At 47.3% G+C, this 13,238-nt stretch overlaps 3 pseudogenes; all 3 read left to right on the top strand.

The window, feature by feature from the left end:
- The first annotated feature begins 10,507 nt into the window (after positions 1-10,507).
- LOC136662884 (5S ribosomal RNA) lies at positions 10,508-10,623 on the top strand (annotated as a pseudogene).
- Positions 10,624-10,652: 29 nt separating this feature from the next.
- On the top strand, positions 10,653-10,775 carry LOC136662908 (5S ribosomal RNA; annotated as a pseudogene).
- A 29-nt stretch (positions 10,776-10,804) lies between these two features.
- On the top strand, positions 10,805-10,927 carry LOC136662823 (5S ribosomal RNA; annotated as a pseudogene).
- The last annotated feature ends 2,311 nt before the right edge of the window (positions 10,928-13,238 follow it).

Below are 13,238 nucleotides of genomic sequence, written 5' to 3'. Positions count from 1 at the left end.
GAGGATCCGGGGGCAAAAGCTCAATGGGAAGAGTCTCAATGGCATGCAACCACTAGGCTTTGGAATGTGCCGGCGTGTGCCAGCTACTCCCTGATGGTGTTTGGGTAGCCGACAGCAGATGACGGTCTCCCTCCCTGTTGCCACCTGAAACTACAACAGCAGTGGTGAAGAAGGACCCTCATCCATCCTCTGTCCAGTTTCCAGCTCATTTTCCCATCTGGACACCCAATGGGGAGGCTTAACAAGAGACAGTAACAGGCCGCAGCAATGGGCTCTCTTCTTTCTTCCTCCAGAATAATGTAAACCATTCCTGAATGTGCCAACCCCTAATGCAGCATTGAGGGGCAGGACATCTGGGAGTTTGATTTTTTCCAGCATGATGTAACAGAAATTCCTGGAGGCCTTGTTGAAATATCCAGAATTGCTTTCAATAGTCAGCTGGAGATGGATGTTAACTCCTGGAGTTTCCAATACGGGAGAGTTGGCATCTCTCATGGCCCCCTGGCATGTGTTCCATCAGGTCCTACCTGTTGGCCACCCTCTGTGGCCGCACTTCTATTGCTGAACTTAGAAACGACGGAGAATGCCTTCTAAATGTGAAAACCCTGGGGAAGAGACCATTTTTCCAACCGAAAAATGGAAGAAAAAGAAAATCAAAATCTGGAACATACAGAGAGAGTGGGAAAATGTCAAATGGTGGATAGAGGGAGTGAACAGGACCGAATGCCATTTCATGCACCATAGCTGCAGAGAACACTGATGTGCTTGCCATGACCATGAATAAAAAGAGTGATTTTATCCAAATGGGTGAGAGAGCGAGAGAGCAACTTTATATCCAGAAAAGGCTGAATCGTGGGATTATCACCTAGTATCCCCCAAAAAGTGGGACCCTGAAGTTTTTATTGCACATCTTTCTGAAGATTTATTGATCTATAAAACACATTTTTAGCCAAACTCGAAAATGCAGCCTTCAGGGGCCCTCTCTAATGCACAAGGTCCTAGTCCTTAAACCACTAACTTCAGGAGAGCCCCATTGGAATGGCAGCCTGGGGATAATCACAGCAGACTCATTTCAGAACTAAAAAATTCAGCCTCAGCTCACTCTTTAAGTAAGAGAACATGATTTGTCACAGCTCTTTTCTTTGCTTGTCTTCCCCCCCCGCCCCCCGCCTTTCCAGGGAGGAATTCATCGAGTGCCAAATGGATTCCGTCGGGAGGAGAAACCATTTCAATTTAATGGGGAATGAATTTGCTTTATATGGTAACCATAAGCCAGCCGAAAGAGATTGCCCTTATTAAAGGCTTTCATTAAATGGAATGCGTCCCTCAGTCCCTTCCTGCTTTATGTTCCACCAAATTGAGTGTTGCGTTAAAAGAGTGGGAGCCATCAGCTGGCGCATATTGGAGGGCTGCGCAAAGCAAAAGGGATTTTCTGTTGCAAGGGAAATCCACAACCATGACATTGCTTTGTGCTGAATAAGGACAAAAAGAAAAAGAAAAAGAAAAAAAGAATCCTGCTCCAAAAGTTGATTGCTCAAACCTGAGAATCCAGAAGTTTTCATTTTGGCTTGAAGCAAACCTGTTCTGCTCCAGGCAACTGTTGCCAATGCATTGGTTTGCAGGGCCCACTCTGTGATTTGCGGTGTCAGCAAATAAGTATTTTGAATCACAATGAAGGACAACTTTTTCAGGCCCAGCATTTTTGCATGTTTTGGTATCAGGGTTGCGAGCCCTCCAGGATGTCGTTGGTCTGTGGAACTCCTTGCCACAGGATACAGTGATGGCATCTGGCCTAGATGCCTTTAAAAGGGGATTGGACAAATTTCTGGAGGAAAAATCCATCATGGGTTACAAGCCATGATACATAATGTGCAACCTCCTGGTTTTAGAAATGGGCTACGTCAGAATGCCAGATGCAGGGGAGGGCACCAGGATGCAGGTCTCTTGCTGTCTTGTGTGCTCCCTGAAGCATTTGGTGGGCCACTGTGAGATACAGGAAGCTGGGCTAGATAGGCCTCTGGCCTGATCCAGTGGGGCTGTTCTTATGTTCTTAACTACAATTCCCAGGAAGCCTTGCAGGTCTCTTGCTGTCTTGTGTGCTCCCTGGGGCATTTGGTGGGCTGCTGTAAGATACAGGAAGCTGGACTAGATGGGCCTGTGGCCTGATCCAGTGGAGCTGTTCTTATGTTCTTAACTACAATTCCCAGGAAGCCTTGCAGGTCTCTTGTTGTCTGGTGTGCTCCCTGGGGCATTTGGTGGGCCGCTGTGAGATACAGGAAGCTGGACTAGATGGGCCTATGGCCTGATCCAGTGGGGCTGTTCTTATGTTCTTAACTACAATTCCCAGGAAGCCTTGCAGGTCTCTTGTTATCTGGTGTGCTCCCTGGGGCATTTGGTGGGCCGCTGTGAGATACAGGAAGCTGGACTAGATGGGCCTATGGCCTGATCCAGCTGGGCTGTTGTTATGTTCTTGTGATTGGCCTGGAGTCTCCAGGAATCAACCTCAATCTCCTGGTAACAGCTGCCAGCCAGAGCCAGCTTTAAGTCATTTGGGCCAACCACTCCCAACTGGGCTCTGTGCCTAAGGGAACCCCATGCTAGGGTCATCTGGTCTTGTCAAATACACAAAACAACACATTGCAACAGACATTTTGAATTCTTTTTTCTAAACAACAACAAAATCAGTATTCTTACTAAATCGCAGTCACTAAGAGAAGTGGTTTTATAACTACTTTTCAAAGGTACTCTACACATTTTGTTCGTTTAATTGTAGGCTGACATGGATGGAATTTCATATCAAAAGGTGCTTAAGAACATAAGTACATAAGAATACCATTCGTGTCACCCAGTGCAGGAGGCCAGCGCGTCACCCACATGCAGTGGGCAGGGCAACACCCCAGGTGATGGGCGTGGTGATCTATCATCGCCTCGCCCCCACTGTTTTTTTTTTGGCTGTATCTTTCGATAGAATAAAGATATTTCAACGTAGTTTGTTTCATCGCATTCTGCATGAAATTACACATTGATTGATATATAACATGATGATATTATTCCTCCAAACTCTGATTTTAGTGATTTTGGTCACTAGTGGTGTCACCTCCCCCCAAGGTGTCAACTTACTAACACCTTATTGGAGCAGTTCTCAAACTTTTAGCACTGGGACCCACTTCTTAGAATGACCATCTGTCCAGGACCCATCATAAAGCAAATTAAAATAAATAATTATAAATAAATTAAAGTAAAATCAATAAATAAGGGAAAGCCAGCCCTGTTCCACCAAGTGAATTTTCTCTGTAGCCTGCCTGCAATAACACCCCCCCCCCCCAAAAAAAAAGAATCAGTAAGATTTTCACCTCTACCCAGTACTCAGTTCAATTTAAGTTCTTATATTTCAAGCATATCACTATCAGGACCCACCTGGTTTTACAAGTCTGAGAGCCCAATCCTATCTACTCAGAACTAAGTCTCAATATAGTCAGTGGGGCTTACTCCCAGGAAAGTGTGGATAGGATTGCAGCCTAAAAAAAAAAGAAAAACCTTACCCTGTCAAGCCTCTGTTTCATTCTTTTTATGGGGGGAGGGGGCAGCCTTCTGGAGCATTTGTTGAGCTCCATTTGCACGAAATCAGGACCATTCTGGTGGCCTCACATTTCCCTTTACCTGAACTGCCCAGGAGCCAAGGCATGTTTGCTTACTTGCGTGTAAACACGACCATGTGGCTTAGTTTTGCTTTCCATAGGGCTCAATACATTCGCCAGCTTGTAGGGAGGGACCTCCTTCTCGGGTGCTTTTGGGGGGCTACATTCATTGGATCAGGACCATTCTGGGTTGTTGGATTCCTCTCAGTCTGCCCTTTCAGATGAACTAAGGCACATTCACCTACTCGTGAGTAAATGCATGATACGGATCAGTTTCATTTTCCATTGGGCTCCATGCATTTTTTGTTTTCCGGTTTTTTGCCAATAACTTTTGATAGGAAGGAGATATTTCACTCCCGTTTTTGCATTGCATTCTGCTGGAAATTCCGCATTCAAGGTATATAACATGATGGTGTTACTCCTAACCACCGCAATTTTAGCGCATCACCCTCCCAGTGTGTGTCACCCCCTTTGCGCATCACCAGGTGCGACCCGCACCCCCCGCACCCCTCTAGCGACGCCACTGGTGGTGACCAGAACTGGACACAATACTCTAGGTATGGCCTTACCATCAATTTGTACAACAGCATTATAATATTAGCCGTTTTGTTCTCAATACCTTTTCTCATGATCCCAAGCATAGAATTGGCTTTCTTTACTGCCACCGCACATTGGGTCGACACTTTCATCGACTTGTTCACCACCATCCCAAGATCTCTCTCCTGATCTGTCACAGGCAGCTCAGAACCCATTAGCCTATATGTGAAGTTTTGATTTTTTGCCCCAATGTGCATGACTTTACGCTTACTTACATTGAAGCGCGTCTGCCATTTTGCTGCCCATTCTGCCAGTTTGGAGAGATCCTTCTGGAGCTCCTCACAATCACTTCTGGTCTTCACCACTCGGAAAAGTTTGGTGTCGTCTGCAAACTTAGCCACCTCAATGCTCAACCCTGTCTCCAGGTCATTTATGAAGAGGTTGAAAAGCACCGGTCCCAGGACAGATCCTTGGGGCACACCGCTTTTCACCTCTCTCCATTGTGAAAACTGCCGATTGACACCCATTCTCTGTTTCCTGGTCTTCAACCAGGTTTCACTCCAGGAGAGGACCTGCCCTCTAATTCCCTGACTGTGGAGCTTGTCCAGCAGCCTTTGGTGAGGGACCGTGTCAAACACCTTCTGAAAGTCCAGATATATAATGTCCATGGGTTCTCCCACATCCACATGCCTGCTGACCTTTTCATAGAATTCTATAAGGTTTGTGAGGCAAGACTTACCCTTACAGAAGCCATGCTGATTCTCCCTCAGCAAGGCCATGCTTATGGTCCATTAACTCGCATGTAGTTTTTAAGAGCACATTTTGATTGCTTTCCATTCTACCATAGAGTTATAGTGTCTAATAAATGTTATGTATATCTCTAAGGCCCTACAGACCTTGGCTGTGAACCTGGGGCCCCCCAAAAATGTTTCTAATTGGGACCAGCATCCCCTATGATCAGCCCTGGTGGCAGCATTCCCGGTGCATTCTGGGAGAGCACATGGCACCCAGCAACCACTGGGAAAATGAGCAGTGCTTAAAGCATTACTGCTATCATCACCCAGAGAAGCAGTGGCATTTTTATATTCAGACAGGAAAAAAAAAGAACTGCTACCCTCCAGCAGCAGACAGGTTCTCACATGCACACATCACAGCTGTCTCACAACCTTTGTGGGTACTTGCTCAACAATGGAGCTGTTCTAGTGCACCTCGTCTACTTTTGTGCTTCAGTTCTCTTCCCCTTTTCCTTTCTGAATCCAGGGCAGGGGTGTCCAAAGTTTTTGGCAGGAAGGCCACATCATCTCTCTGACACTGTGTTTGGGGGCTGGGGGGAAAAAGAATTAATTTACATTTAAAATTTGAATAAATTTACATACGTTTACATAAATTTATATATTAAAGATGAACTTATATGAATGAATGAAGGTCTTGCAATAGCTCAAGGCCTATAAAAGGCCTTGCACAAAGCAAGGCTGGCCTTTCCTTTGCTGCTGCTACTGCATCATGGACGTGAAACAGCAAGCAGTGGAGGGAGCCCTCATCCCACAGCTCATGCAAGAGGTCAAACAGTCACCCTCACGCTAAGAGCAGTTGCGTCAGGCCAGTGTGGGCTCCAGCAAATCTCTGGAGGGCCAGAGGCTCAATGGAGACTGGGGGTTCCCTGAGGGCCACATTGGGAGTCCTCGAGGGCCACAAGTGGCCCCAGGGCCAGGGTTTGGGCACCCCTGATCCAGGGGATGGGAAGATGAGAGGTGGAGGGGATGGCTGGCACATGATAGAGACACGAGAGGTTCTTCCATACCTCTAGGAAGAGAAAGTTCACATGCCATCTAAGACATGATAGAGATTTGGGGCATGGGGGGGAAACTTCACGGTGTATTAAAATAGTTTAGTCCAGAGTTTCCCAAACTGTGACTCGTGACCCACTTGGTTTGTCATGACCCAATGTCCGGTGGGTCCTGGGTGGTTCTCTCCCACCACCCTTGGTTGGCTCCAAATTGGAGCCCTCTTGATGCAATTGGAAGCTGCACTGGGCCACCGCAGGCCTCCAGTAGCAGCTGGAAAGTCACTTCTGGTTTATTTCCAAGTTCCTGAAAGTGACATCTGGTTGCTCCCAGAGACCTGGTGTGGGAGAAGGATGTGGGTAGCGGGGAGAGGGGGGGAGGGTTTGAAAATCCCAGCTTTAGCCAGTATAGTCCAGTAGGTGTGAAAAAGGAAATCAGTGCAGAAAATCATCTTTTACAAGCTGACACTTTTATTGTTGTGTGATGGGGAAGGAGGAAAAGGGAACCTTCATTTCTGCCTGTTGAATTCCAACTCTTTCTATTCCTTCCTTCCTGTGTGGCTAAGTCAAGAGCTTTGTGTTGAGCATGAAGGTTCAGAAATCTTTGTCCTTGTCTAACCTTTACACCAGGGGGCTGGTTTATGAGGTGCCTGGAGAAGATCCGGGAATCAATGGGACATTGATCAGTAAGGAGAAGCCAGACAGATCACATGATCACTTTTTACATTCAATCTTGCCTACAAGGGGTAATACTTGACACCTCCTACATGGTGGAAACCCTGAAATAATTCTTGATCATGCAACATTTTCTCATTCAAATTAGTTAGTATTTTGATGCTATCACTTAATGTAGTTTTGGTAGCTGCATTAAAAAATAAGCACAGGAAGGCATCTTTGGGGCTTTATGGCTCCCCAAATACATTTTAACCACCCAAATGGATTTATTGCTATTGCAACAATATAGGACCAGCGAGTTGGTTAAGTAGAGACCGGTCAACCAACCATCATTTGAAATACCTTATGGAATAGGGCAGGAATAGTACCAGAGATCAACCAGGTGATCAAGAGCTCACACATACAAGAGGGTGCACTTGGCTACCCTCTAATGCCTAAGTGGTAGCAGTAGGGTTTGCAGCTGGTTGGACCGAGGGCCGGTTTTGCCTCAGGGTACACAGCAACCCGGAGCTAGGACTGGAATAGTGATGCAGGCAAATAAGATCCCCTTCCACGTTTCAGCTATTTAGGCATTTCCCTGGTGCGTGTCTACCTTGGGGTCAGCTGAAATTCCTTGCGACTCAGAACACGTTGCCTGCTATCTTATACCAGGAAGATGGTGCCATTTCTTCAATATGAAGTACTACACAGAGTTCAAGGGCAGAACTGGAAGGGATGGCAGGGCTCAAAAATGGCATCAGGAATGGGCTAATTCAGGCATTGGCCCAACAGATTAATTTAGTACTGTGTGAAGAAGGGCTTCGTTTCTCCACCTTGAATCTCCCGCCAGTCAGTTCCACTGGATGACCCAGCCTGGTTCTCTCATAGTGAGAGAAGGAGAGCAGCTCTCTATCCACTTTCTCCACCCTGTGTGTAATGTTACGACCCTCAATGAGAGTCAGTATGTATTCCAACTTTGAAAAGACGCTTTTATCTGTGATTGAGTATATGTATGTGTTGTACCTGTCTGTGTGTGTAAGACAGAAAAAGCACCAACTAGAGATACTCAAAGGGCCAGTGATGTATCTAAAACAGGGTGCCCAAACCCCGGCCCGGGGGCCACTTGCGGCCCTCAGAAGCTCCCAATCAGGCACTTGGGAAGGCCCCAGTCTCCAATGAGTCTCTGGCTCTCCAGACACTTGCTGGAGCCTGTGCTGGACCAACGCAACTGCTCTCAGCATGAGGACAACTGTTCGACCTCTCATCTGAGCTGTAGGACAAGGGCTCCCTCCCCTACTTGCTGTTTCACGTCTGTGATGCAGCAGTAGCAGCTAAGGAAAGGCTGGCCTTGCTTTGTGCAAGGCCTTTAATGGGCCTTGAGCTATTCCAAGACCTTCATTCATACATATAAGTTCCATCTCTAATATATTCATTTATGTAAATTTATTCAAATTTTAAATGATAAATTAATTCTTTCTTTCCTGGCCCCTGACACAGTGTCAGAGAGATGATGTGACCCTCCTGCTAAAATGTTTGGACGCCCCTGATCTAAAATATGGCAGGTAAAGCATGTGCCCTGTGTGCTAATTGATGGGGGACACTACCAAGCAGTTTTTATTAAAGTCGGGTAAGACGAGACTCTCACTGAGCCTCAAGAGGAGGAGGAAGGGGGCAAAAGCCAGACCACGAGGCTCTCAAAACAAGAGAAGGCAATTTGGAGAAAGGCAAGTGCAAGTTGCAAGGAACACAAGGATCACCACCAGCAAGAGGAGAAGTGGCTAATGTGACGTCATGATGTCACAATATCACCACCTTGGGCGCCATGGCCACAAGCTACGCTACTGCTTAGAGTCCAATCCTATCCAACTTTCCAGCACCAATGCAGCCACAATGACACCCTGTCATAAAGGAACAAATGTTCCCTTACTTTGAGGAGGCCTCTGTGACTGCCCCCCCCTCCACTGCAGATTGCAGTACATGCCTTGTTACACACTGCTGGAAAGTTGGATAGGACTGGGCCCTTAATGAATTTGCATCTTTTCCCCTTTCCTTAGCAGCACTATCCCCTGGGGGCTGGGGATAAGAATAGGCCCTCGGTTTGGCTGTACTTGCATAAGAGGCGACTAAACAGCCACCGGGTAGATGGGACTCGATAGCCTGGGAAGGCAGCTCATCTGAGAGAAGGAAAACTCTGATCCCAAACCTCCACTGCCTTGTGGCTACATCCAGTTATGGAAACGACTTCAGGAGTCAACCTCGAAGCAAAATCTGGAGCCGGAGTCCCTGAGGCAGTTCATGGCTGAACACAGTCACATTCTGGCAACTCCTGCAACGCCGCTGGAACCAACCGTATTGGCCTCTGCCTTTCCATTGGACCATTTCAGCGACATGGAGAGGGGGGATTTGCTGCATGGGTAACAGCCTATCCTCACCTACTTTACCCAGGCTTCGCACACTGGAGAGGACACTCTGTTCCAGAACCACTATTCAGAGCGTGATACCATAGTCTTCCGAGACTGAAGGATGCCAACAAAAGTAGCAGTACTACCTGCTTCTCAGTTGATTTATGGGGCTGTGTGTCCAGACCAAGAAGATGTGAGGTCTTTCGAGGTCCAGCAGCCAAAGTGACAGTGGTCTGGGCTAGCATGTCGATAGCAGCTCGAGATGCCAGTAGAGATGCAGACCAGGTCTAACCTCATAGTTTTTGTCTGTCTGTGTATTATATTTTTACAGAAAGCAGTGCTATAAAATTAGGTGAGGGGTTTGGAATTGTGATCATGAGTATTAGTAGAGGTGTTTGAAAATGGTGTCAATTGCCTTACTCAGAAGTAAGCCTACTGTGTTCAGTAAGACTTGGGCTGCAATCCTATCTTCATCACCAGAAACAAATACCTCTAAATATTAGATGATAAACTGATTTCTCAAATTTCTGATCGCTCAGGAAATAACTGAGGCCCCACAACTAAAGAGTTGTTAGTGACCCTCAACTGCTCCTTAAGTAGAGATTTCCCTAGATCTTTGTATTGGCAACCTTCAGTCTCGAAAGACTATGGTATCGCGCTCTGAAAGGTGGTTCTGGCACAGCGTCTAGTGTGGCTGAAAAGGCCAATCCGGGAGTGACAATCCCTTCCACACCGGGAGCAAGTGCAGTCTGTCCCTGGTCTGTCTCCCTGGCTATGGGCCTTCCTTCTTTGCCTCTTAGCCTCAGACTGTTGGCAAAGTGTCTCTTCAAACTGGGAAAGGCCATGCTGCACAGCCTGCCTCCAAGCGGGCCGCTCAGAGGCCAGGGTTTCCCACTTGTTGAGGTCCATCCCTAAGGCCTTCAGATCCCTCTGAAGATCAGTGGCCTTCCCTAGATCAGTGGTTCTCAAATTGTGAGCACTGGGACCCACTTTTTACAATGACACTCTACTGGGACTCACCTAGCTTTATGAGACTTAAAAAAAAAAAGTGATCTCAAAATAAATTATATTTTAATGTATTTATTACAGGCAATATTTGTTTATAAAAACAAAAACAAAACAGAAAACAAAAAGAGATCCATTTCTCATAATGAGGCAGCCCTAATGAAGTCTCAAGGCTTGAGGGGCTTAATTAAGTGACCCTGACCCACTCCCTATCATTGATGGGCTGGGGGGGAGGGAAACACCAGAAAAAAGATGCTCAAACATTTAACTCCTTATATTTACACAAGCTTGCAAACTGCAGGAGCTCAGCTGTTTGCAGGGCAGTTAGCAGCTTTCTGATTTTTGAGCACCCGCGGCCCTTGAGGCAATTACTGTAGCTATCTGATCTTTCCATCAACCGTGTTTTAATTGGAGGTTCTGCAGCACCCACCAGAAATTGGATCACAACCCACCAAGTGGGTCCTGACCCACAGCTTAAAAAATGCTGCTCTAGTGGCGATACCCTGCGCATGCCTGATCTTGTCTGATCTTGGAAGCTAAGCAGGGTCAGGCCTGGTTAGTACTTGGATGGGAGACCGCCTGGGAATACCAGGTGCTGTAGGCTTATACCATAGTCTTTCGAGACTGAAGGTTGCCAACCATCTCCCTATACTGAACACTATCTCCTGATCTCGTCTGATCTCGGAAGCTAAGCAGGGTCAGGCCTGGTTAGTATTTGGATGGGAGACCGCCTGGGAATACCGGGTGCTGTAGGCTTATACCATAGTCTTTCGAGACTGAAGGTTGCCAACCATCTCCCTATACTGAACACTATCTCCTGATCTCGTCTGATCTCGGAAGCTAAGCAGGGTCAGGCCTGGTTAGTACTTGGATGGGAGACCGCCTGGGAATACCGGGTGCTGTAGGTTTATACCATAGTCTTTCGAGACTGAAGGTTGCCAACCATCTCCCTATACTGAACACTATTTCCCGATCTTGTCTGATCTTGGAAGATAAGCAGGGTCAGGCCTGGTTAGTACTTGGATGGGAGAACGCCTGGGAATACCAAGTGCTGTAGGCTTATACCATAGTCTTTCGAGACTGGAGGTTGCCAACCAACCTCAGGAAACTTTTATGTGAGGGGAAGGGGCTGAAATTCAGATTGTCAAATGACCTGTTCCACTCCCTACCTCCTCCTGCTTGGTGTGGTCTGCGTAGAAAAGAAGTGTTAGTTCTGTGATTTGCAAGAGCGAGAGAGACGGATGGGATTTGAGTCTGAAACTGGAGTGGAGGCTAAGAGAAGAAAATGACAGTGGAAGATGTAAAAGGAGTGTGGTGTTGCTACAGGGCAAGGGCTGCACTGGGTGACGTGCTTGGGGGGGGTGTGACACCACTACTGGCCAAAATTTTTAAAATCTTGGTATTTTCAAATAATACCATCATGTTGTATATCATTCGATGTGTGCCTACCTCTAAAACCAGGAACTTGCACATATCTATCATGATACCATAATCCCGTGAGTCTCCTCCAGAAGAAGCAGTGATCCAGGTAAGGGCTGCTCCCCTGGAACTTCTCACCACTCCGGGAAATGAGCCATGACAGGTTAACAATATTGAACCCAATTAGCTCTTAAAAGATCATATCTGCTGATTCCTGGCTCCACTTGCCTTTTTTTCCTCCTTAAGTGCATACGTTAATATGAAGGCAGAACTGGCGGAGAACAAGCTGGGTCCATAATGGGCCTGCTTGTGAATGGAGCTCTGGAACGATGATCAGCCAATCTAAGTTACAAATGGGAAGGAACCAGGTAGATTTTCTTTGCTTTCCTGTTTCAAAGGATCAGTCACAGTTGAAGATAAGAAAACAAAACCACTTCTAGGGCACAAGCCTAACCAGGTCTACTCAGATGTAAGTCCTATTTTGTTCAATGGGGCTTACTCTCAGGAAAGTGTGGTTAGGATTGCGGTTTAAGACAAAATGGTTGGCAACCTTCAGTCTCGAAAGACTATGGTAGAAGCCTACAGCACCTGGTATTCCCAGGCGGTCTCCCATCCAAGCACTAACCAGGCCTAACCCTGCTTAGCTTCCCAGATCAGGCAAGACCAGGCCAGGGCTCGACACAGGGTAAAGGAACAATGTTCCCTTACCCCAAGGATACCTCCAGCCTGCTCAGTCCCAGTGCAGGATACAGCGTGGGCCATGTGACCCTGCTGTGCCAGCACTGGATAGGATTGGGCTGCCCATCCTGTGGTCCACCTAGCTCAGTGTTGTCTCCCAGGGGTATAGTCAGGGGGAGCAGAGCTCCAGGACTTCTACAGGAGAAGAAGCAGCAGGAGCTCCCAAGTGCTGCCTTTGAAACTTTTTTCAAAAGGACCTTTTGTCAATTTTTAGATGTTTACTGCCCACTCCAAGAGCTTGGGGCAAAATGAACTCGACCTTTAAGTGAAGCATAATACATTCCAAAGTAGAATAAGTGGCAGGGCAAGAACACTTAATAATATTGGACTTTGGCGGTTTGTTTTTTGTTTGGTTGTATAGCCTTAGAGGGACACAGTAATAGGTCATGATGAGTCACGCTGAGCCATCACAGTTCCATTACACCACTGTCTGGCATCAGCTTCAACAGATGGGGTCTCTTCCAGCCCCACCTGGTGACACCGAGGGCCTTTTGCCTGCAGGACCACATTGCGGAAGGCTCTGGTGCAATGCCCAAGCTTGCCAGTTCCTCCTTCCCACCATAAGAACATAAGAACAGCCCCACTGGGTCAGGCCATAGGCCCCTCTAGTCCAGCTTCCTGTATCTCACAGCGACCCACCAAATGCCCCAGGGAGCACACCAGATAACAAGAGACCTGCAAGGCTTCCTGGGAATTGTAGTTAAGAACATAAGAACAGCCCCACTGGATCAGGCCATAGGCCCCTCTAGTCCAGCTTCCTGTATCTCACAGCGGCCCACCAAATGCCCCAGGGAGCACACCAGATAACAAGAGACCTGCAAGGCTTCCTGGGAATTGTAGTTAAGAACATAAGAACAGCCCCACTGGATCAGGCCATAGGCCCCTCTAGTCCAGCTTCCTGTATCTCACAGCGGCCCACCAAATGCCCCAGGGAGCACACCAGATAACAAGAGGCCTGCAAGGCATTCTGGGAATTGTAGTTAAGAACATAAGAACAGCCCCACTGGATCAGGCCATAGGCCCCTCTAGTCCAGCTTCCTGTATCTCACAGCGGCCCACCAA

The sequence above is a fragment of the Tiliqua scincoides genome, chromosome 11 (genome assembly GCF_035046505.1).
Source record: "Tiliqua scincoides isolate rTilSci1 chromosome 11, rTilSci1.hap2, whole genome shotgun sequence".
Taxonomy (NCBI): Eukaryota; Metazoa; Chordata; class Lepidosauria; order Squamata; family Scincidae; genus Tiliqua; species Tiliqua scincoides.
This window is presented reverse-complemented; position numbering and strand designations above follow the sequence as displayed.